The sequence below is a fragment of the Myotis brandtii genome, unplaced genomic scaffold, assembly GCF_000412655.1.
Source record: "Myotis brandtii unplaced genomic scaffold, ASM41265v1 scaffold878, whole genome shotgun sequence".
Taxonomy (NCBI): Eukaryota; Metazoa; Chordata; class Mammalia; order Chiroptera; family Vespertilionidae; genus Myotis; species Myotis brandtii.
Window position 1 is genome coordinate 59,950 of NW_005371588.1, and position 22,554 is coordinate 82,503.

The window sequence follows — 22,554 nt, forward strand, 5'->3', positions numbered from 1 at the left end:
CAGAACCGGCACAGCAGGACCAGAAAAACCAACGTCACCGTGTCAGAGACCAGCACACACACCTCCAAAATGGCAGCCTTGCAAGGAAAGGAGTCCAAGCACATTATCAGCCCACCTAGGGAAAGGAGGGCAGTGACAAGGGTAGTCGACGGCCAACCACCTCCCACCGGGGCCCCCCAGCCTTTCCTCACTCTCCCAACTGGCACATTGTTCCCCTCAGAAACTGCCTCTCAAACGCCAGAAGCATAAGAGGGAAGGAAGGGCATCAGCCCATGCCCCCGGGAGGTCCTGGGGGCCAGAGGTGGCCCCGGGCACTCAGAAGGACAGCCTACGTTCTACACCCCAATACGAGGAACAGCTGTCAGCCCCCTTCTGTCTGCAAACCTAGCTCCTACCTCTGACCGGACGACAGCGGAACCTTTCATGGCTCCCCTGTGAGACCCTCCCCAGCTTCCTGGGCCCCGGGAGCCAGGAGGTAGGCTGGCGAGGAAGGGCCGAGCAGGCGCAGCCGTGCCCTCCGTTATGTAAGAAGAAGGGCGGTGCTGCCCTAGGCCAGAGACCCAGGGCGCATTGCGCTCCCAGATGCGCAGTCATGGGCGGGGGCCACTGCGCAGGGCAGGGCAGGGCTCGGGGACCCCCTCCCCATGAATGTGAGACCTGCACCACAGACGGGATGGGGAGCTGGAACCCTGAATTTCCCCCGTCCCCTGCCCCCCAGCCAGAGGAACAGCCTGCTGCCCTAGTTTTGCTCTCACTCTCGTCTCTCCCCAGAAGGACAAGCCTGGCTCACCTCTCGGGCCCCAGGGGCTCTCCCTGAAACCCCACCTGATACGCAGCTTCTGAGCAACATCCAGGGGGTCGGTCCCATCCTCACCTTTGCAAGCGCCAGGGAGCAGCAGCTTCCAGAAGGCAGGTCCTTCCCACACTGGGCTCAGCTCTGGGCAGCCCCAGACGTCAATGCAAATCTCTGGTCCCCCCTGGGAGTAGCCCAGAGTCGGCAGGAAGCCCGGGGGGTGGCAATAGCAGCAGCAGCAGCTCTGCCCTACCTTGCCCGGGCGTTTCCAGGGGAGCCAAGAATTATTTTGCCGCAACACTGAGGTGTGGCTGGTTGGAAAATTCCCTTTTCTGACACCAAACTAAAGGACAGATATTTTCTTCCAGTTGGGCCAACCTTCTGTGCACCTGTCTACCTCCCCAGCCCTTCCCCCTGTACGAAGTTTGGGGTGCCCTGAGCTCCTCTTCCTTAGAGTGCGTGAAATAAAAAGGCCCAGGGAGAGGTTTCTGCTGGTCAGTCAGAAGCAGGCACCCCGGAGCACATACGCACACCCCTAAACAGATTTTAGAAAGCTGCTGGGCTTCTCCCCCCTCCCCTTTAAGCAAGTGAAATGCAAATTCAGATTTGATACCTTGCCCTCAGCCAATGAAAAAGAGGTTTTCACCTGCCACGGGCCAACCCACCAATCAGAGGAAGTGTCTGGAGTGAGAGCCCTCCCCTGGCCAATGGAAGGCCAGCTCAGTCACTTAGTTAATGATGCAGCAGTACAAGGAAGGCCATCACATGTGAACTGGAAGGGTGCCAACATGGAGACACAGAGCGCGCAAGGTAAACAACTTTCCAACGCCAAAGGGATGACATTTAATCTCTAAATGCTGGCTTCCCTGCTCAACTTGCCTTTAAACCCTCTCGGCTGGCCCCACACACCCCGGGAACCTCACTACCTGTCCCCCTAGAGATCCTAACAAGATGCAACAGTGACTGCGTCACCATTCCCCACTTTCCCCAACTACGCAGTGACAAACCAACCAGCTTCACCCCACGTCTCCCAGCCCACACCCCACCCTGCCCACCTGCTCCTCACCGGCCAGATTCCCAGGGCTGAGTGTTTCAATAAGGCAGCCCCTGGGCAACTGTGCCCTGGCCTTCCTCTCAGCACCTCTCCTTCTCCCCCCCCCCCCACCCCGCTTCTACCTGAGACCTGCTCGGACAGATAGACAGTGCTGACACTTAACCTGGAAAACCAGTCCGTATGTCTGCCCAACAGAAGAAAAGGAGGATAAAGACTAGGAGGTCAGGTCGGACGCCTGGGACAGCTTGCTCCTCTCTCCTCTCCCCTGAACAGGTTTGAGCAGCTGACACGAAGGGAAAAGAAACTGAAGTGGGAAAAAAAAAAAAGCTCTCTCTCCAAGAAAAAAAAATAGCAAAAAGTGAGAAAGGAGGTGAGAAAGACAGAGCGCCCACATACGCAGAGACATCGCCCCCGATCCCAGCAAATACGTACGTGGGGGAAGAAGAGGGTTACGCCATCAAGTCCTGAAGCCCATCGGACCGCCCATCGCCGGCTGCGCAGACCCAAATCTTGGTCCGGCTGTAAGATGCCGCAGTCTCGAATGTTCCAGAAATCGGTCGGGTTAAGTCTTCCACCGTGGCCCCACCACCTCTTGCTCCCACCCCTGTCCCCCCCTCCCCACCTCCTCCCCACGGGAACCGCCCGTGCCACCTTGCGTATCATCCTCTTATAGCCTAGGCTACCCAGAGGCCTCCAGCCCCCAGCAGATTTCTGAACGGCTTGGCAAGTGAGCTGGCAGAACCCGGTGCCCGGTGTTGCTATGACTTGTTTCTTGATTTCTCTCTCTCTGCTGCAGCACGGCTGTTGCTAGCAGACCTATCGACGGAGCGCTCTCTCTCTCTCCCTCTCCCCCTCTCTCTCTCTGAGCTCTGTGACGCAGATCTAAATTCTCCAGTCTGCTCCTTGTGTTGCAAGAGCAGAACTGCAGCTTTTCCCCTGGAGAGCCTGAGGGCAGTGCCAAGGCTGGTCAAACAAGGCAAAAAAAAAAAAAGTTGGGCCTGCACTCGGCTCCCTGGCCACACTTTCCCCCGGTCCCATTTTTACCCCACACCTCACTGCTCTGGGGCATGGAGAGCCTGGTGCCTGCAGGCTCACACCTTCCCTGAGGGCTTCTCAGCCACAAGACCAGCTTAACTCTTTGAGGGACAGCGCCCACAAGGCAGGCAGGGCTGTCCCACACCAAATGTTGCGTCATCTTTTCTTGAGCCCTGGGAGAAGGCCCTGTGAGCTTCTCCCGGCTGGCCATGAGAAAAAAAATGGTCCTCACCCTGAGACCACTGTCCTCTTAACTCTTTCTGCCACAGACAAGTCCAGATTCACAGCGCAGCTGGTCTGTGCTGCGTTTTGCTTTTTTGGCCACCAACCAGGACCTTTTTCTCCCTGGAATTTCCTAAAGACAAAAAGTGTAATTAAAACATTGCCTGGCTTATCCCACGAGTGAGATCCTTGTATCGGGGCAGGAACCGGAGAGCCCAAATTGAATGGCAGCCTGAAGAATCCAGAGCAAAACCATCTGGGTCTCCATTCTTCCTGAGCTCAGAATTTTAGAGACGGGGTGGATCCGTCCAATCGCTCCTCAAAAGGCACTTATGCCACACTCAGTCCCGGAGATCCAGGTTGCTGAGTCATTTGTTCCCAGGAAGATCCTCCGACAACATGAAAAGCAGCAAAACAGAGCGGCAGCCACGCCTGGACCTGGAGTGGCCAAGGGCTGGGTTCTTCTCTCTGGGGGTGGGCAGCCAAGTGAGATAAGGCGCCACCAGCCCACCCCCACTGCCCCTGTGATGGTAATGCCTGGGCATTCACGTACCTGGACACTCTTTTGGGGACGGGGGGAGGAGGGGCACCAATGCTCTGGAGAAGGCCTGAGACTGTCTTAGGAGACTGACACGTCTCCACTACAGCAAAGCACAGACCCAGATATGTTTCCAGAACAATTCCGATGCTATCACTGGACCCTGTATACCTAGGCAGACCCAAGGGGTCTTGGGTCCCACACCATACATCCAAAGAATCCAGACCCCATAAAGGTTTCTGACAACAGTTGCACCATAGGAGGCTAGACCTGACTGGAAGTGAGAGAGATACTCGGGTCCTGGGGCAGGTGACTCATAAAGTACATCACACCAAGAACCCTGCCACTCCCAAGAAGATGGTTTGAGAAAGAGAGGCCAGGCAGCCACGGTATCCCGTGCCCTGCCTCCCCAGCAGCCTTCTTCAAGCAACTACCCTGGGCCCCGGTTTCACGCAGCAAGAAGACCACTTGGAAGACAACCAGGGCACTCCACGGTTTTCAAAGAAGCCCAGGGCATCATCGGTGCCAGGCTCCCCGCGGGGGGCAAAGTGCTTCAAATTCACACCTTCTGGGCTCCAGGGTAGAGCATGCCAATGAAGAAGTTACCTACTGGTCTGATGGCCGAAGGAATGCGGCCTTGATGGCACTAGGGCCAGCCCCCCGGAATGGTCCTCTGCCTACTTAAATACCATTTGCCGGAGTTTCCTTTTCCATGGAAGAAAAACATGCCTAAGTTCATGTCAGGACATTCCTGATTTATCCAAGAGCCCAGGATCAAATAAACAAAGGGCTTTGAGCTCTGCCAGGGAGCCTCCTGCTCCGGGACAGAGAACCAGAGGGAAGTAGGGCTCCGCGCACAGCTGGCCCATCACCCGGTGAACCTGGTGAATGACGTGGCTGCTCACTGCCATGGCGCTGGGGATGTCACGGGTGGGTGGCGGTGAGAAAGAAGAGGCAAGTCAGTCATGAGAGACGGAGCAAGAGCAAGTTCGGGTCAGAGGAGGGCCGTTCACAGCCACAGAGGTTGCAGGTAGAGGCCGACTGTGGCCAGCCACTGAGCTTGGGTAAATGCAAAGAAAGGTCCCCGTCTCAGGGGCTCAGCCGGAACCGATTCTGACTTGCAAAGCAGGATGACAAGCTCTATGTTTGGGAAGCTTTTGTTAGATTTCACTCTTCACCTAAGTCTTCTCTTCTTCTTCTTCTTCCCACAGCCCCATCACCGTTCTTACCATGTCGCTAGGATTGAAACGGTCATTTTAGGTGCCTCTGCCCAATTCTAGCTCTCTCTTCTGTTAACTTGATTCTGCGTGGCACCGAGAGCAGAAACACCCCAATGGGATGACCAGGAAGCAGAAACGAATTTGGTTCCAAAAAAACCAGGGGAGGATGTTTACTTAGCAAGCATGCTCGAGCCTACCAGGAAGCGACTTTACAGGGTGCTGCGTGCCGTGTTTGACTTCGGGGGGTAGAGATAACTTGTGGGTGAGGAGAAGGGGCTGGCTCCTCCCAGGGACACTCGGGGGCCTGCCGAGGCTGGGCCGGGGCAAACTTGCAAAGGCAGGGCTTCCCCTCCAAGCCAGCAGGCCACTGGTCCTCCTGGGCTTCTCTGCAGCTACAGGCCTCGGAAACTAGCCCGGCTCTCCAAACATCGCGAGCTCCCCATGGCCTCTGACGGATCTGGGTCAAAACTTTGCAATGCCAAAGACGAAGAATTTTTTTTTTCTTTAAAGGGAATGAGCTGAACTTTTACCCAGCCCTTGTCCAGGGTTTGGAATGCAAGCACCCTGTCATTGCCACAGACTCCCGTTTGGCATCGGCCAGGACAGCAGGCTTGGGGCAGCCTCTACGTCCTCTCATGTCCTCATTAGGACCCACTCTACAGGGACAGGAGCTTTGATGCAGAGAGAAACTGTTTCTCTCCAGACAGGGGAGCTGGGCAGGAGACTGATCCTAAACTCCACACCAGTATTAGGGCCTGAGTGGGTGTTGCAGAGAGAGATCAGGCACAGTGACGAGGTGTTTCTGTGCTCCGCCCGGGAGGGCAGATGACGAGCACTCAGAAAATCATTTCTTAAGTTCCTACGAGGTGCTAAGCCACACACGGCAAACCACGTAAGACACAGGTCATCATCTCAAGACATACCATTCTAGTTGAGGACCCTGTCAGCATTCCCAAATTTGCATTGTTGATATATCTGCTCTTTAAAAGCTGATATTCATTTTCCCATTGAAATATGCTAAAAAAAATATTGTTTGGGTTCCCAGGATAGCCCGCAAAAGCCTATTTCAGTCTCGTCAGAAAGTCACAAACTCAAATGCCCGTGGGCCGGCCGGCAGGTAAGAAAGGCGAAGCCGCTGGGGGGATATGCCAAGTGGAAGGAGGACCCTCCCTCCCCAGCCTGCCTGCGGGGGACCAGCTGGGGATGGAGCCCCCAGGAGCCCAGATCACCCTGTTTTTCAGGAGAAGGCGGAAATCCAGACTTATTATATTAAACTCTTGATTTAAAAAAAATATATATTTTTTACTGATTACAGAGAGGAAAGGGAGAGGGAGAGGGAGATAGAAACATCAATGATGAGAGAGAATCACCGATCAACTGCTTCCTGCATGCCCCACACTGGGGATCGAGCCCGCAACCCGGGCATGTGCCCTGACCGGGAATCCAACCGTGACCTCCCTGTTCATAGATCAGTGCTCAACCACTGAGCCACGCTGGCTGGGCTAAACTCTTGATTTTTAAACACCGTTCAAAGTTTTAAAAGCCAAAACATACCTGCACACCTTCCAGTCTGTCTGCTCTGTGGTAATGGGTCCAAAATACAATATGTTCGCAATGAAAAATAAGAGCAGTCACTGCCAGAGTGAGGATTTAAATAAAGAAACAAAGAAGAGTCACGGAATAGGAAACTGCCTCACAGAGGCTGCTACTGGAGGAAAGAATGACACAGACAAAAACCAGGGGACCCTTGACCTTCGGCTCAAGGCTTGTCAACCGGTTCCAAGTTGAGGGCTGCTGGTAGAGCCTGCCTCAGAATCATTTAAATATTCATGACACCATTAAAGGGCTGGTATTTGTGCCCAGCCTAACCCGGCAGGAGCACAAAAGAATCTCCCAATTGAGAGGTGCTGCTCTGAGCATCCCCAAAGGGTCCGTCCAGGACTTTGTTGATAAAATCGGAAGGGATTATCATAATCCAGCTGCCCGTCCACGGCACCGGGCCCTCCACAAACAGCACCATGACCTAGACGTGGTGCGGTCTAGCCTCTGCCTGACCCAGTGACTCCCATCCCACCTTTGGAGGTCCCACTACTGGGACAAAATTGAAGTGAACTGTCTTTCCAGGTCCTATCTACCAGCCTCAGGTCTTCGCTCTGCCTCCGGGGCCCACAGAACAAGCCTACTCCCCCAAAGGCTTTCAAATATTTTAGGATAACTTTTACGACCACAAGTTTTTTAGGCTAAACAAGGAGGTACAAAAAGGGAAATGAAAAAGGAGGTGGGGAGTGGGTTTGGGGGAAAGCCGGGGAGAAATCTTCTTAAAACAGCTGATCAAAAATTAACAAGCCCAAGGAAAAGAGGAAGACACACACACACACACACACACACACTCACTCACACACACACACACACACACACGCACACGCACATATATTAGGTATTCATGAGAAAGAGGCACCTTCGCCAAATAAACAGCTGGGTGACGCAGGACTGTGAAAGGAAGGGCCCGGGGCCACACATACCGGAAGAGAACAAGAACCACGGGACCAGACAGTTCCCAAGGCCAGCCACCAGGCCGTGCCATGATCAGGCCAGCTGCTTAAAACCTGAAATCGGGAGAAGAAAACCACATACAACCCACCATTATAAGGAGGGGGCATTCCTTTGACCATGTTGAGGGAAGAGGTTCTTTTTCTTATGGATTTTATGGATTCTTTGTATGTTCTGAATACAGATCCACTTGCCAGTTATTGGTGCAGCCTGCATCTCCACTCTGCTTCGTTTCTCTCTTTTATTCAGGTCTTTTGATGATCAGAAGTTCCTCATTTTAATGTCAGTCAACTGACCGGTCTTTCCCTTGATAGCTAGTGCTTTCGGTGTCTTCTTTAAGAAATGTACGGCCACTCAGAGTTATGAGGATATTCCATGCTATCGTGTAGATGAAGTTTCACTTTGGATTCACTTGGGCACTTAGATTGATGAGCTCTCTGGAATGTATTTTTGTGTGTGATGCGAGGGAGTGGTCAAGAGTCATTTCTTTCCTTCTGGATATCCACTATTCCAGCAGCACTGTTTGTTAGAGTGACTGTCCATTCCAAACTGCTCAGCAGTGGCCCCTGCTCAGGTGTCCAGATGTGTATGGGTCTGTTTCTGGGCTCCCTGTTCTGTTTCTTTGGTCAGAAATAAGATAATGCCTGGCTGGTGTGGCTCAGTAGTTGACATCGATCTATGAACCAGGAGGTCATGGTTCGATTCCCGGTAAGGGCACATGTCTGGGTTTCGGGCTCAATCTGGGGGTATGCAGGAGGCAGTCAATCAATGATTCTCTCTCATCATTGATATTTCTATCTTTCCCTCTCCCTTCCTCTCTAAAATCAATAAAAAAATTTTTAAAAATTAAAAAAAGAAATAAGATAAAAAAATTTAAAAAAAGAAATAAGAGCACTAATCATCAATCAGGTGATTTGACAAGTAAAGTTTAAGAAAATATAAATCAAAGAGCCAGTTTTGCAAAAGGAGTTCAATGTGGACAGAAATAGTCGGAGAGGAGGGCTCCAGCCACGGCCCCTCAGAAAGAATACCATGAGCAGGGATAAGCAAAGAAGCAGCAACCCAACCGAGGAATGGGTAGCAAGACGCACGGGGCAGAGGTCAAAATGAGTCTTGTTTTTGTAGGTAGTTAACACAGTGATCAAGAGGATAGACTGATACTGCATCCAAGTCCTGAATATACACTGTTTAGCTGTGAGGCCCTGGAGAAGCTAACTCAGCCTTCCGGAGCCTCAGTTTCCAAAGCTGCAAAATGGGGAAACTCTTCCTCACTGAGCTGTGCAGATTAAATAGGTTCTTTCACGTCTGCCACCTCGCACAGAGCCTAGCACTGTAAGTATTCAGAAAGTGCTGGTGTCATCCGCATCGGAATTAGTGCTGCCATGGAGACCAGGCAGACTATTGGAGCAATCTTGCTGTTCAACAAACATTAAGTGAGTATATGCTACTGCACACACACACACACACACACACACTATATATATATATATATATTGCTTAAAAACTCAGACTCTACAATGAGACAGGCTTGAGTCTAAATTCTAATTCAGCCTCTTTACTAGTTATACAGACTCGAATGACTTATTTGATCTAAGTTTCTAGTTTCAGCTTCCTCCAAACTTCCTAGTTTTCTTGGTGACGATGTTATGCAATACAGAAGCCTTTCGCACAATGCCCCATGCAAAGTAGTGATAGTGATAGTGATGCCAGCTATCACTATGATGACAACAACCATGGGCAATGACGATTCTGTACTTGGTATCCTGTCAGGCACTGGAAGGCAAGGCCCGCTAACCCTGGAAAAACCTACAGTACCTGGCATTCTCTGTCTTCCATCCAAGGACTAACCAGGCCCAACCACACCTGGCTTCGTATTGACAAGATGAAGGTGGTAGGCCCAAGACGAAGGAAGAGCTTGGAGAAAAAAAAGGGTTAGAGACATCAAGTAAAAGCCGAATGGCTGGGTCAGTTAAACACTTGGTAAGAAAGAAGAAACAAAAATGCAGAATCCCACCAATATATATAATCAGAAAAATTGTGAAAATGTACTGGGTCGAGGGGGTCAGAAATGTTACTCATAGATTAAAAGTCTGATGGTCTCCACGGGGAGAAGGTTCCTGAAGAACAAGCCGTCAACAGCTCCAATCAGCACTAATGACCATGCTATGGTCAGCCTGAAAGGCCGCAGCTCGGCCGTCTCCTGGAGCAACGACCTCAGAGCCACCGAGTTGTTTGAGGCAAGTCCCCAACCCGAGGGACCACCGCACGCACACCCGGCGGCTGCGCTGAAGTGAAACGAGGCCCAGCAGGGACAGCAAACACTCCAAGGACACAATACAGCGCCACGTGCCAAGTGAGAACCCGAGAGACAAGGGCCGGGGACAGCCTGTGCTCGGCGAGGTCCTGGCAGAGGTGAGATGCAGATGCTGACGCGAACGCCGCCTCAGACCGGGAGCTGGAGCCAGGCAGCAGACAGTAAGTGGCCTGGCAGACGCTGGCCCTGAGCACACGGGCCTCCCATGGCTGCAGGGGGAGGGAGAGGGGAGATGGCCCTCAAGTCCTGACTTCTCAGCACAGGTGGAAGGGAACCCCAGCACCCACAGAGACCCCACATGGAATACGGGCAGTGTAGAGACGGGAGAGTGATGGGGCATGTTTGTTTGGGGGTAAGGTCAGGCCTGGGGTGGGATATTTGTAAGCAGAAGCTTTCTCTTGGGCAGACTGAGTCAGTCAGCCACTGAGGCCAAAAAGCCTGGCTCCAGCCCTAGCCAGCTGCTCAGTGGTTAGAGCGATGGCCCTTGGACTGAAGGATCCCAGGTTCGATTCCATTCAAGGGCACATACCTCGGGTGCAGGCTCGATCCCTGGCCCCAGTCAGGGTGCATGCGGGAGACAACCAATCGATGTGTCTCACATCGATGTTCCTCTCTCTCCCCCTCCTCCCTCCCACTGTCTCTAAAAAAAAAAAAAATCAATGGAAGAAATATCCTCACGTGAGGATTAACAACAACAACAAATAGCCAGGCTCCAAAATGTCCTGCCCAAGCTAGGTCCTGTCACCTCCTGGGAAAGTGAAAGAGGCCGACATGTCTATCTTGCCCTAGGTCACTGGTCATTGAATCCAAGTTCCTGCCCCAGCGGATGTTACCCTGGAGCAAAATGCAGGCTGCAAGGGGACTGGCACCTGCTATTCTGATGATGGGTTGGGGCTGAGTGGACATGGCCACTCCCCTGGCCAAAGCCCCTGGACCAGCAGCTTCCAGTGCTGCCCACAGCGCAGGGGGACAAAGTCTTCTTAGAACTCGGGGAGTAAGCCAACGTGCCTCTTGGCTGGCTGCTCTTGAAATCCTGGCCTTGTCAATGGGTGGAAATAATTTCCAGAGAGATGGAGTGTGGCTGGGCCATGTGAGCCGGACTGGAGAGAGCTCTACACCATCCCTGCGCGGGGAAAGCTGCGGCCTGTGCCCAAGGCCAGACCGGCCGGGCGGGGGGAAATGAGGGTCCTGCCATTCACCCCCCAACCACAGGCTGGGACCCTTAGATGTTACGCTGGCTGCTCTTGGGGTTCTTGGTCAAGGATCGAAGCTCTGGGCAGGAGGAGCGGTCTCCAGGGTAGAGAACCTGGGCAACTGATGACTCATGCGCTGCACTGACCTCTGTGTGACCACACGAGCTCGCACCATGTGACTCAAAAATGGAGTTTCTTTCCTGCTCCGGAACAAACCCTTGCTTTGCTTAGCTGAGTCACATCTAGACGGCAAGAGTCTCCAACACAAGCAGGGCAGGGGGTTCCCCAAACAACTCTGACTTGAGCTGTAATTTCCATACTGCCCTCTCCCCGACACAGGGGTATGCCCCTGGCCATTCCCACAGCCGAAAAGGGAAGACGCAAGACACCGGGGCCATCGGGCCCACCGGGGCGCAAATCTGGGCTTCTGGCAAGGGCAGCCTCGTCAGGAGCTGGAGCAGGGACCAGGCCTCAAGGGATGAGACTGTCACCTGTGGGGTGGGAGGGGTTGGGAGCAGTCTAAAACATCGTACTTAATGTCAGACTTGGGGGCAATATTTGTGATGCACTTCATATTGAAACCCTGACGAAAGTAAGGGTCCACAAGATCTGTGATGACATGAAGACATCCTGTGCCTACAGAAAGCTGGAGCGTGGGGAGGGGCTGGTGACCAAAATCGTGGGGGTGAGAGGCAGTCAGTCCCTGATTGACTTACAGAGGGAAGGTGTCGGACAAACATTCTAGAAGGTTCAGCCCTTTGAAGCCCTTTGGGATCAGCAGGCAGCCGTTATTCTTAAGTTAGGGTCTGGCATGGGCCTCTGGGGTCACTGTTTTTTCCCCAAAACCGGAGCAGCAGTAACAGCTCTGCCTTAAAAAAAAAAACACAGAGAAACAGCCCTAGCTGGTTTGGCTCATCGGATAGAGTTTCGGCCTGTGGACTCAAGGCTCCCAGGTTCGATTCCGGTCAAGGGCATGTACCTGGGTTGCGGGCACATCCCCAGTAGGGGGCGTGCAGGAGGCAGCTGAATCGATGTTTCTAACTCGCTATCCCTCTCCCTTCCTCTCTGTAAAAAAAATCAATAAAATATATTTTTTAAAAAACACAAAAAAACCCACAGAGAAACAGAAGATTTCCCCCCAATGCCATGTAGTTTGGGGTGAAAGGAGCACCCCACCTCTCTCCAACACTCACCCTCTGAAAACTTCAAAATCTTCAGGGGTCAAGGTCAGCACTGAGAAAGCAGGTGAGTCCTACAAGAATGGGTATTTATTTACTCCAAAAACATGTGTTTGGGGCCCTGGCTGGTTTGGCTCAGTGGCTCATACCTCGGTTGCAGGATCCACCCCGACCCGGGCCCTGGTCAGGGTGTGGGCAGGAGGCAACGAACTGATGTGTTTCTCTCACATTGATATTTCTCCCTGTCTTTCCCTCTCTCTTCCACTCTAAGAAGTCAATGGAAAAAATATCTTTGGGTGAGGATTATAAAAAAAAAGTATTTGGGAAGCAGCGTGTGTCCGTGGTCTTCTTGGAACCTGCCCTTGGCCAGCAGGGCTTTCCCCGTCACCAGAGGCTGGTGACCTGGGAATTCACAAGGAGGACAGGGGGCTCCTTAATCCCAGCCTGGCCCCCCAAGCAAGGCAGCTCGAGTCCTGCCACCTGCCCAGGTCATGGCACCCAGACGCCACTCTGTGCCCTTCTGGAGAGGCAGAGCTGGGTGGGGACACCTGCAGGCGGAGTGTGCTGCCGGTCAAGATGCCTCTGGGGCCCTGACCGGTTTGGCTCAGTGGCTAGAGCGTCGGCCTGCGGACTGAAAGGGCCCAGGTTTGATTCCAGTCAAGGGCATGTACCTTGGTTGCAGGCACATTCCTAGTAGGGGGTGTGCAGGAGGCAGCTGATCGATGTTTCTCTCTCATCGCTGTTTCTAACTCTCTATCCCTCTCCCTTCCTGTCTGTAAAAATTCAATAAAATATATATATTTTTTAAAAGATGCCTCTGGGAAGGCTGACATGAAAGAAGCACCACTGGTGCTTCCGAGAGCCCCAAGCCCCCAGGGGATCGGAGGACACAGGAGGGAGAGGAGGAGCTGAGATGCTGAGATAGGCCTGGGATTCCCCAGCCACTTCCCCGGAGAGGCCTTTCAGGAGCAGCCAGCAGAGCACCTTTGCGGCAGGCAGAGCCCCTCCCACTGACCCGGAGGCCAGACAGAAGCACCCACAGTGAAGTCACCCGAGAGCAGGAACTCTCCCCAAACCCAACAGAGCCGTTCAACCGCATCCAAATGGGCCAGAATGACCTGCCAGGGGAGCCTTTCGAGCCCCTGGGGAGGTCAGCTGGCCTCATCTTCCTCAATACAAGGCCGGCCTTGGGGTCACGGCCAAGGTGTGGGACCTTGGGTGGGTGACTTCATCTTTCAGCCTAAATTTCCTCGTCCATAAAGTAGGGCAAATACGCCATCTGTACCCCTTGTGTTGTAAGGATTAAATGTGTCCACACGAGTAAAGCACTGCCTAGAACACAGTGTTCTGTGAGCGGCAGCTATTACTCTTGTTTTTATCATTAGTGCCCCTGGGTGGTGGCCACTCAGCTTGCCTATGAGCACTATGGCCCCACGGAAGGAGCTCCCTACCTCACAGGGTCACCCATCCTCCCTCCCTCACATCCTCCCAGGCTCAAATGGTGGGAACATTAGCCGGTTCCATGCATCACCACTGGTCTCCCGGTCACTGTGACCTGCTGGCCCCGGGGCTGCCCTGTGGAGTGCCACAGAGGAAGAATGACACCCACATCACGTGACAGTTCTTTAAATACACAAAACTGTGCCCATCAAACGCCCTCCACCGAAATCCTCCCTTCTTGGGGGTAGATATTCCAGTGTGTTAACCACTCTTCGAAAGCCAGCAGTCCTACTCTGAACTTGTTCTCGAGTTTGACATTTCCTCCTCTTACTCCAGCTTCTGGAAAGGGTCCCCAAGCAAATATCCAAGGGCCACGTGACCTGTGCTTTCACACACACCAGCGATCCCCTCCCCCGCTGGTCGGGGGAAGCCAAGGGTTGCTGCCTGTGGCATGAAAACAGCACAATGTCAACTCTGAACCCTGGGGATCGGTGGTGCGGACTCCCGTGTGGCCCCGCTGGGACTGAATGGAGGAGACAGACATCACCTGTCCTCGTCTCCAAGCTGGGAAGGCACTGCCAAACCCACTCCCACCGGAGAATCAAGGACCAGGCCCTCTCCTGGCTCCTGGTGGCTACTAGGTCTGGGCCAAGGAAAGCATGGAGCGCCTTCCTCACCTGATACCTAGCAGACAAAGGGGAGAAGGGAGCCAAGGGGTGCCATCCCGAGCCCGCGGGAGGCAGGTGGGGAGCCGGAGCCTTGCCCGCCTTCAGGTGCCTCTGGGGCTGGGCTGGAATTCTCACTGTTATGATGAACACGCCCCAACCAAGGAAAGGCCCTGTGCCTGGCTCTAGGCATTTCACAGAGACCGATGGGCTCCCCACAGGAGCTCTGAGACAGGAGGAGTGGTGACCACACGGAGAAGGCCCTTCGTCCCGGGAGGCTGGTCTAGGTGCCGGCTCTCGTTCCTTAACAAGCTCTTCCCAAGTATATGTCTGATTCGCCCAAGTATGTCCCACCCCTAGGACAACGGCCGGCACACAGTGTTTGTTGATACGGCTCCTGAATCCAGGACAGGACGAGAAAGAGAATCAAAATTAAATATAAGATATGGTTCAGAACCAAAGCAGTTCCTAAAATAGCTGCCGGAGCTAACATGATTTGGGAACAGTTACAAAACAGCCCGGCCGCAAGGAAGCTGCGTGTGAGCCGGGGCGGCGTCGCACGGCCCCTCGTGCCACCACGATGGCCCTTCCCTTCCCGGCGATTGGCTGTGGCTGAGAGGACAGAGGGGCACAGGAACGGAGACACGGGGCAACTTCTGTGGGGCCTGCTGCTAGATATCCGGAATCTCAAGGTTGGAATCACAAAATTCCCAGATACCGGCGGACCACTGCCGACCACGAGGCTATCTGTCCCCGGAGGTATCATGTCACCTCCGCGCAGGAAAGACACCCATGTGTCCCTGCAAGCGGCCCCCACTCCGGCTCCCCGGCTCATGTTTCTCTCTCACACACAGAACAAGTAACGAGTTAAAAAGTGGCCGGAACCCTTGGTGAGTAAACTTTGCTCCTTGGCCAGGATGTGGAAGCCGAGCGGCACGGCGGAACGCACCCTCCGCCTGCAGGTCTGCCACCTGCTCAGGCCCAAGCTGGACTCCGGCCAGGGGACCTCTCGCACCCGGCCGCCTCCTTGAGGGGGGGCTTATAGGGGGATTTCAGACAGAGGCTACCCCCCTCCCCTGCAGCCCTGACGCCTGCCCCCCTGACCCCCAGCTTTGGGAGATGAGGAATGATAGAAATAGAGCCTTCGTTTGGCTTAAAGCCCCAACAGGGGTCTGTCTAGCTTCCTCCCAAGGTTGCCCTGTGACCTCAGCCCTCAGTTCCACTAGACATGGATGCCCCCCTGTCCCTCTTCTTGTCCCTCTTCTGAAACAGCCTTCAGATGCGGCCAAGCCCCCACACTACAACACCCCTTGCCTTCTATCTGCCCACACAGCATCCTCATCATCATGAATGTGGACCTCAACATCCATCAAGCGCGAAACACTCCTCGGGCCTGGTGCTCAGGGCCCTACATGGACACAGCTCACACCACCTTCACAGTGGCGCTATGGGGCCCGGGCTATCTCCACTTCCACGCTACAGGCCAGGAACTGAGCAGCGTGCGAAACCACACACACCCAGTAACTAGACTTTTAACCACTGTGAGAGGCAACCTAGCAACATCATGCCTTTAGGAGACTTCCCCCAACTCCTGTCCCCATTTCACACTTGACAACCCCTGGTATAACGGTGGGACCAAGCATGTTTCCTTAAAAAAAAAAAAAAGACAAGCATACATGTGCTGTTGTTGTAAATAAATATTTTTAAAATGAGATTTTACTATTGACGCATTTAAATGAGGTTTAATGGATGGTGTTGGCAGAGGGGATAAATGGAGATAGAAAAAAATAAAAGAAAAAAAATAAAAGAAATGAGCTGTGAAGTTTGTATAACTCCTAGTGTGCAAAGTAGTTTTATGACAAATTAGCCTATGTCCTCCCCCTTGAAGTCCCCTGAAATATACACAATGATTCCTGTTTCACAGATGAGCAAATGAGAAGAGGGGGGAGCTGGCCGAGATGGCCCAGCCAGTAATCAGCAGAGCAACAATCGGACCCCAGGACTTCCAACCGCTGAGTCCTGTGCTCTGGGTGCCCACGGGGTGCCCGGCGGCAGAGCCCGGGGACTGACGGCCGTGGCCTGGGACGCAGGAGCGCTCACAGGGACTGGCTGTGTGACCCGGGCAAGGTCACCCACCTCATCTCGTCTCCGTTCTTCATCCATAAAACAGTGCTAATAACACTGTGACATGTGGTGACCATGAGGATGAAATGCGATGATGTATGCACAGCGCTTAGCATGCTGGCCAACACATAATAAACGCTCGGTCAATGGCAGCTATTTTTATGAAGCTCCAGTGCCCAGGCAGGAAGCACGGTGCCTCCCGGACTCTGTCTGCCTCTGCAGAGTGGAGACCAGTGAGAAGCCACGTCCTTTCTCCTGCCCCCGTGGCTCCCAAACAGCTGCCCGGACGCACAGGCCGCAGACGGTGAGGAGCTCAGTGCCCCGGGCAGGAATGAACTGCTCCATGGCTCAAAGGGCACCAGGGCTGGGGCCTGTCCCTCCTGCCGGGAGGGCTCCCAACCCCGGCGCCTCTGAAGCGGCAAGCTGTCCTGATGGCCGAGCTGCAGGCGTGGCCACCAGCAAAATGGCCGGGCGGGCCTGTGCCAGCCGGCGCACCCTCGCCTGCCTTCCAGGGCGGCGGCCTTTCCTCCACGGCCTGCCTGTCACCTCCCTCCCCCGGGGCTCCGGCCTCTGCTCCCAGGGCTTGGGAGCCTGCCTGTCCTCGGTGAGAAGAGCAAATAAAAGCGCATGGCCTACTTCGAGCTGCCTCCCGGTTTCTCACTCTCAGATTAAAATAATAACGCGCAGACACACAGAGGCTGGAGAGGGCGGGGGAATGAAGTGGCACCCGAGCACAAGGGCTCCTGCAGCAGGGGCTGCGGTAGCCTGGCAACCTGAGAAGGTGTGTCAGAGCGAGTAGGATGCAGACAGACCAGGGCCGGGCCTGGAGCAGCCAGGGCTAGCCGGGCAGGGTCGCACAGCCTGGCCTGGCTCCTCGTGTGCCGAGGAGGGAAGGGAGAGCAGATAGCATGCTGCCTGCCACACGGCCCTGTGTCCCCGACGCCACCTCCCTGGTCACCCTGCGAGCTCCAGGCTCTCTCTTCTCCAGTCCCGTCCAGATGCCTGTACAGGTATCTTCCCAGAAATCCTGGACATGCATGACCTTCCCCTGCTCTGAAGCCTCTCATGGCTCCCCAATGCCCCGCGGAGGCATTCTCCTAGCATTCAAGGCCCCCCAGCACCTGGTCCCAACCTACCCCTCCAACCTCACTTTCTTCTTCTCCCTCACTGAACCCTCTGATCCTGCGTATACATCCCTCCTATAGGCCTCCACATATGGCGAGTCTTCCCCTCATCTTGGCCCAAAACTGGAGGTCACTATTCTCCTAACACAGTGGTTCCCAACCTTTTCTTGGCCATTCCGCCCCCCCCCCCCCCCCCCCCCCCCGCCCACACACACACACAAGCATCTCTAAAATCCTGATGCCTCCCTATGACATATAATTCTTATTATTCAAAAAGCGAACTCTTATTCACATGGAGGAAGCCTAAAAGGACATTCACTTGGTCTAAACAAGCTTCCAAAGAACATGGCATCCATGAAAGAGAAAAATAAAAGAACGAAAGTTCAGTTGAAGTAATGAGGAAGAAATCCCTAAGAAATTGTTAAAAAAATAATAATATAAAGTGATATGAAAAAAATAGCAACTAAAGTTTCAAAACATATAATAGAGAACTGAAATGCATAAATATGTCACAATATATATTTATATACTGTACATGAGGCCCCTAGAACCATAAGAAATGCAAAAAAATTTATTGTTAATTCTCGAATCAAATTGCCCCCCTGTGGGACGTGCGCCCACATTGGGAATCACTTTCTTAACACATATTTGCCAAATGCCTACCATGCACCAGGCACTGCTGGGCACTGAGACCACAGGAATAGTAAGACATCTCCTGCCCACAGTGAGCTCCTGGCCACAGGGCCAATCAAACAGGCCCATCAACACAACATTAATGTGGCAGGTAATCTAGGCTTAACAGCCACAGGGCACTCACTAATTTAACCCTTTATAGGCTCATTTGATCCTCTCACAACCCCTATGACATAAGTGCAATTACTACCAGCCAGTTCCATTTTATGGATGAGGGAACGGAGATATGGCTGGGGTGGGGAGGAGGGATGGGGACTTGCTGCCCCTTCAGTCCAACCCAGGTGGCCTTTCCCCTCCTCCTCCTCCTCCTCCTCCTCCTCCAGCATCTTCCTGAAATTGGCTGGAATGTAGGCTCCAGGAGGACAGGGACTTCTGTCTGCTTTGTAAACTGCTGAGTCCCCAGGGCCTAGAACAGTGATGGCGAACCTATGACACGCGTGTCAGAGGTGACACACGAACTCATTTTTTTGGTTGATTTTTCTTTGTTAAATGGCATTTAAATATATAAAATAAATATCAAAAATATAAGTCTTTGTTTTACTATGGTTGCAAATATCAAAAAATTTCTATATGTGAGACGGCACCAGAGTTAAGTTAGGGTTTTTCAAAATGCTGACACGCCGAGCTCAAAAGGTTCGCCATCACTGGCCTAGAGCAATGCCTGGAATACAGCAGGCACTCAGAAATACTTGTGCCCTAGGTGGTTTGGCTCAATGGATAGAGCATTGGCCTGCGGACTTAAGGGTCCCGGGTTCGATGCTGGTCAAGGGCATGTACCTCGGTTGCAGGCTCAATCCCCAGCCCCGGTCGGGGTGTGTGTGGGAGGCAACCAATCGATGTGCCTCTCTCTCTCATCGATGTTTCTCTCTGTCTCTCCCCCTCCCTTCCACTCTCTAAATATCCATGGGAAAATATCCTCGGGTGAGGATTAACAAAAAATAATAATAAGTAAGTAAATACTTGTAGAAGGCACGCTTTCTACATCCACCTTACAGATCGGAGAACATGGACGTTTCCCAAAGTTATACAACTGGTATGGCAGAACTAAGGTTCCGATCTGGCACTTGCCAGGCACAAAACACACCTTAGCATGCCTTTCTGACACTAGGATTTACTGAGTACCTGACACGGACAAGATGCTCGGGAGATAGTCCTCACAATGAAAACGTTACTGGGGGCCTATTATGTCCCAGGTGCTGGGGGACACAAAGACATGGCCTTTAAAAAAAACAACAACACTGTCTATACACATACATATATGTGCCTATGGAAATAGGCGCCATTTGGATATATGTAAATATCATGCATATACGCAAATATTTATCCATATAAATTATTTTAAGCCACCACTAGACAGTCTGGGAGGGCCCGATGATTGCAACAGCAAACAGATGCAATAGAAACCGGGAGGGTGCAAGATTCACTGGAGGCAAAGAGGCTCCTCGAAGGAGACAGAAGCCGTGGGGGCCCTGAGGAATCCAGAACCTTCGATAAAAACGGAAGGAGCTAAGGCCATGCGGGGGGAAGGAGTGATGTGTGGAAAAGCATGAAAGCAGAGCTGTGTAGGCTCAGGGAACAATTCACGGAGAAGTCTGGCTGGCCGAAGGTTTTTCTTCCCTGTTTATTTTTTGAACATTTACACCTCTGCTTTTAACTGTTTCCTATTCGGCACCTACCAGCCATGTCTTCTTTGGAAAACATATGCTTCACAGCAGCAAAAGGCTATATTTTTTGAAAACGAGGGCTCCAGTTCAATCTCATTATCCTACAGATGGGAAACTGGAATTGCCCCTGGTCCCAGAGCTGGCTCGTGGCAGAACTGGGGAGCCAGCTGGGCCTATCACGTCTCACAGGGCGTATCGCAGGGGCCGCTGCAGAGACCGGGTGCCTCTGAAGGGTCCCAGGTCCGACGAGGGCCAGGCCTCTGGGTCCCGGTGGGTGAAGCTCTCAGGGTCTACGACCAGCACACGACCGGGGACGGCCGGGCCTCCGCAGCGTCCGTGTCCCTCCTGCTGCAGAGGCTGCAGAGCTCTCTGTGCTGGAAGTCAGGAGTTGTTTGTTGGTTTTCTTCCTGCTTGGCTTGTTTTGACATGAGGAAGAGGCTAATCCTTCTGGCAGGCTTGGGTAATACCGAAGGGCAGCAGTCCCCTCCCTGAAGCCGCGGAGGCAGCCAGCGCCAGCAGGGAGAAACCGGATCCAGGACGCTGCCTGGTCAGCAGCTGACCTCTCTGCTGGCCCCTGGTGGCTCCTCCACATCCCGCTGGGGCTGCCTTCCCCGAGAGCACCGGTTCTGGAGGCAGATGGGTCCAACTGCGACTTCCACCTGCTACGAGCTGAGTGATCTCAGGAAAGACACTAGACCAGCGGTTCTCAACCTGTGGGTCGCGACCCCTTTGGCGGTCGAACGGCTCTTTCACAGGGGTCGCCTAAGACCATCCTGCATATCAGATATTTACATGACGATTCATAACAGCAGCAACATTACAGTTATGAAGTAGCAACGAAAATAATGTTATGGTTGGGTCACAACATGAGGAACTGTATTTAAAGGGCCAGGAGGTTGAGAACCACTGCACTATACCTCTCTGTGGCTCAGTTTCCTCGTCTGTCAAACAAAACCCCAGCATTACTATGAGGCTTAGATGAGTTAATACATAGAAACTGGTCAGAACAGCACCTAGAACACTCGATGAACTCGGCTATCACTATGATGTTTTTGTTTGTACCTAAGGCGCCCTGAAACCTGGTCTCTGAGATGCTGGGCCAGACCAGGCTGAATGCTGTGGGGCTGGAGCAAACAGTGGTACCCAAGATGATACAGGCTCAAGCCTATAGAGATCCAAAGCCCCCTTCAGTGTCTGGGCTTCCCTTTCAGCATCTCCGAGAGCTGGAGGCAGGTTGGTGACGCTACCTGCTTCTCGCTGCCAGGGAAGCCCTGGTACTCAGACGCAGGTAAGGCCTCTCCCGCCTCACGCTCTCTGCCACGGTTGCTGCCCTGGGCGGCGGCATCTGACTGGTTCCCTGTACAGGTACAGAGGATTCACGTTCCACACGCTTGGATGCTTCGTCGACGTCCTGTGGGAATGCTCCAGGCATTTTCCTTGAAATAAGTAATTCCAGACATTTATTCCTTGAGATAAATCCAGTCCCAGGATTTGGGGGAGTTGGCTGGATATTATCTTTCAAAGCCATTGCTGAATATTTCCTTGAGATCTGGGGTCCACCTGGTGGGTGTACACAAGAGTTCACCCGACTGCTTCTTCAGAAGGGGGTATGTCTGAGAGCACACGTTTGCCTGGCCCCAGGGAACAGTGTCGGCAGCTTGGCGTTGATGTAGAAGCTGCCAAGAGTGAGATGGTAGCCGTGGCATCCATGCACACAGTCTTCTCCCCAACCGCTCCCCAGGTTCTGCAGAGAGTCTTTAAGATTCAGGTGAGTAGAGGGACCATTCAGGCTCAACTCTCACTTTGTAGATCTCAACCTTTTCATCTTCATATCCCGGCATCCAGCACCTGGCAGGGCTCTCAGTGGGAGTTCAGGGAATGCCAGTTACACTGAATGGAGGCTCTCATTCTCTAGAATCACAACTCAGAAACAGCCAGGCATCTTAGAGCCAGCTGCGTCTGTCACGTGCAACCAGGTCATATTCTATGACACTTACAGGACAACGGGGAGCCCTGAGGATTCTTTGGTGTCCAGTAATTATAAATACGACTCCTGAGTTATGTTAGATGTCGTGTTTACATGCAGATTACTCAAGCGACCCAATCACCCTCTCCTCACCAACGTTAGAGAGGAAATAATAGGTAGGAGTGTCAGCCATATTCCCCACTCCCCCCACCTAGCCTCTGCCTCGGTGATCTGGTCTCCTTACTGTCCCCATGCACACCCCCATTCTTTCACCAAGCCCATTTTCTCACTGTTTCCTCTGCCTGAGGTGCCCTTTCTCCTCTTCATTAGCACAGAGCCCAACCATATGTCAAGGCCACACTCAAGGTCATGACTTCCACAAAGCCTTAGAATGATCTGTGCTCCATGGTCTTTCTCTGTAGCTGCTTCTCCTGTTGCTACTCCTGGTGCCTCCCGTAGTACCTAGCATTTCACAGCCCGCTGTTTCAGGCATGTTTTCCCTGACCCCATGTTCTGGCCCATACTTCCACCACCACTCTACAGAAATGTCTTTCCAAGGTCAACAATGACATCAGACTCAGCCAAGTTCAAGTCTTGGCTCCATTACTATTTGCCAATCTCAGTGGTTCCTTCCTCAGCCCTCATCCTTACTCACTTGGATGCCCAGCATCCCCTTCTTAAATCCCGTTCTGCTTTTAAGTCCAGGGCACTACCCCCAAACCACCTCTCCTACATCTTTCATGGCTGCTCCCACCTGTGCTAAGCCTAGGCCCCTGCTCCT

The 22,554-nt window shown here is 53.0% G+C and overlaps 2 long non-coding RNA genes across 5 annotated transcripts in view; one reads left to right on the forward strand and one right to left on the reverse strand.

Annotated features, from left to right (window-relative positions):
* Nucleotides 1-22,554, reverse strand: part of LOC102251116 — a 34,538-nt gene that overhangs the window by 7,479 nt on the left and 4,505 nt on the right. Inside the window, exons 1-3 of one of the 4 annotated variants that reach the window (XR_001360362.1) lie at nucleotides 2,280-3,232; nucleotides 875-977; nucleotides 63-115 (exon numbers count right to left, since the gene is read on the reverse strand). The exons of 1 other annotated variant lie outside the window; for it this stretch is intronic. This is a non-coding gene — a long non-coding RNA (uncharacterized LOC102251116). Of the gene's footprint in view, nucleotides 1-62; nucleotides 116-874; nucleotides 978-2,279; nucleotides 3,233-22,554 lie in introns of those variants that run through there. 2 more of the 4 variants (XR_001360365.1, XR_314656.2) reach the window with 2 other exon arrangements.
* Nucleotides 984-2,160, forward strand: LOC102250914. The gene is made up of 2 exons (XR_314654.2): nucleotides 984-1,603; nucleotides 2,121-2,160. It is a non-coding gene; the product is annotated as an uncharacterized LOC102250914 (long non-coding RNA).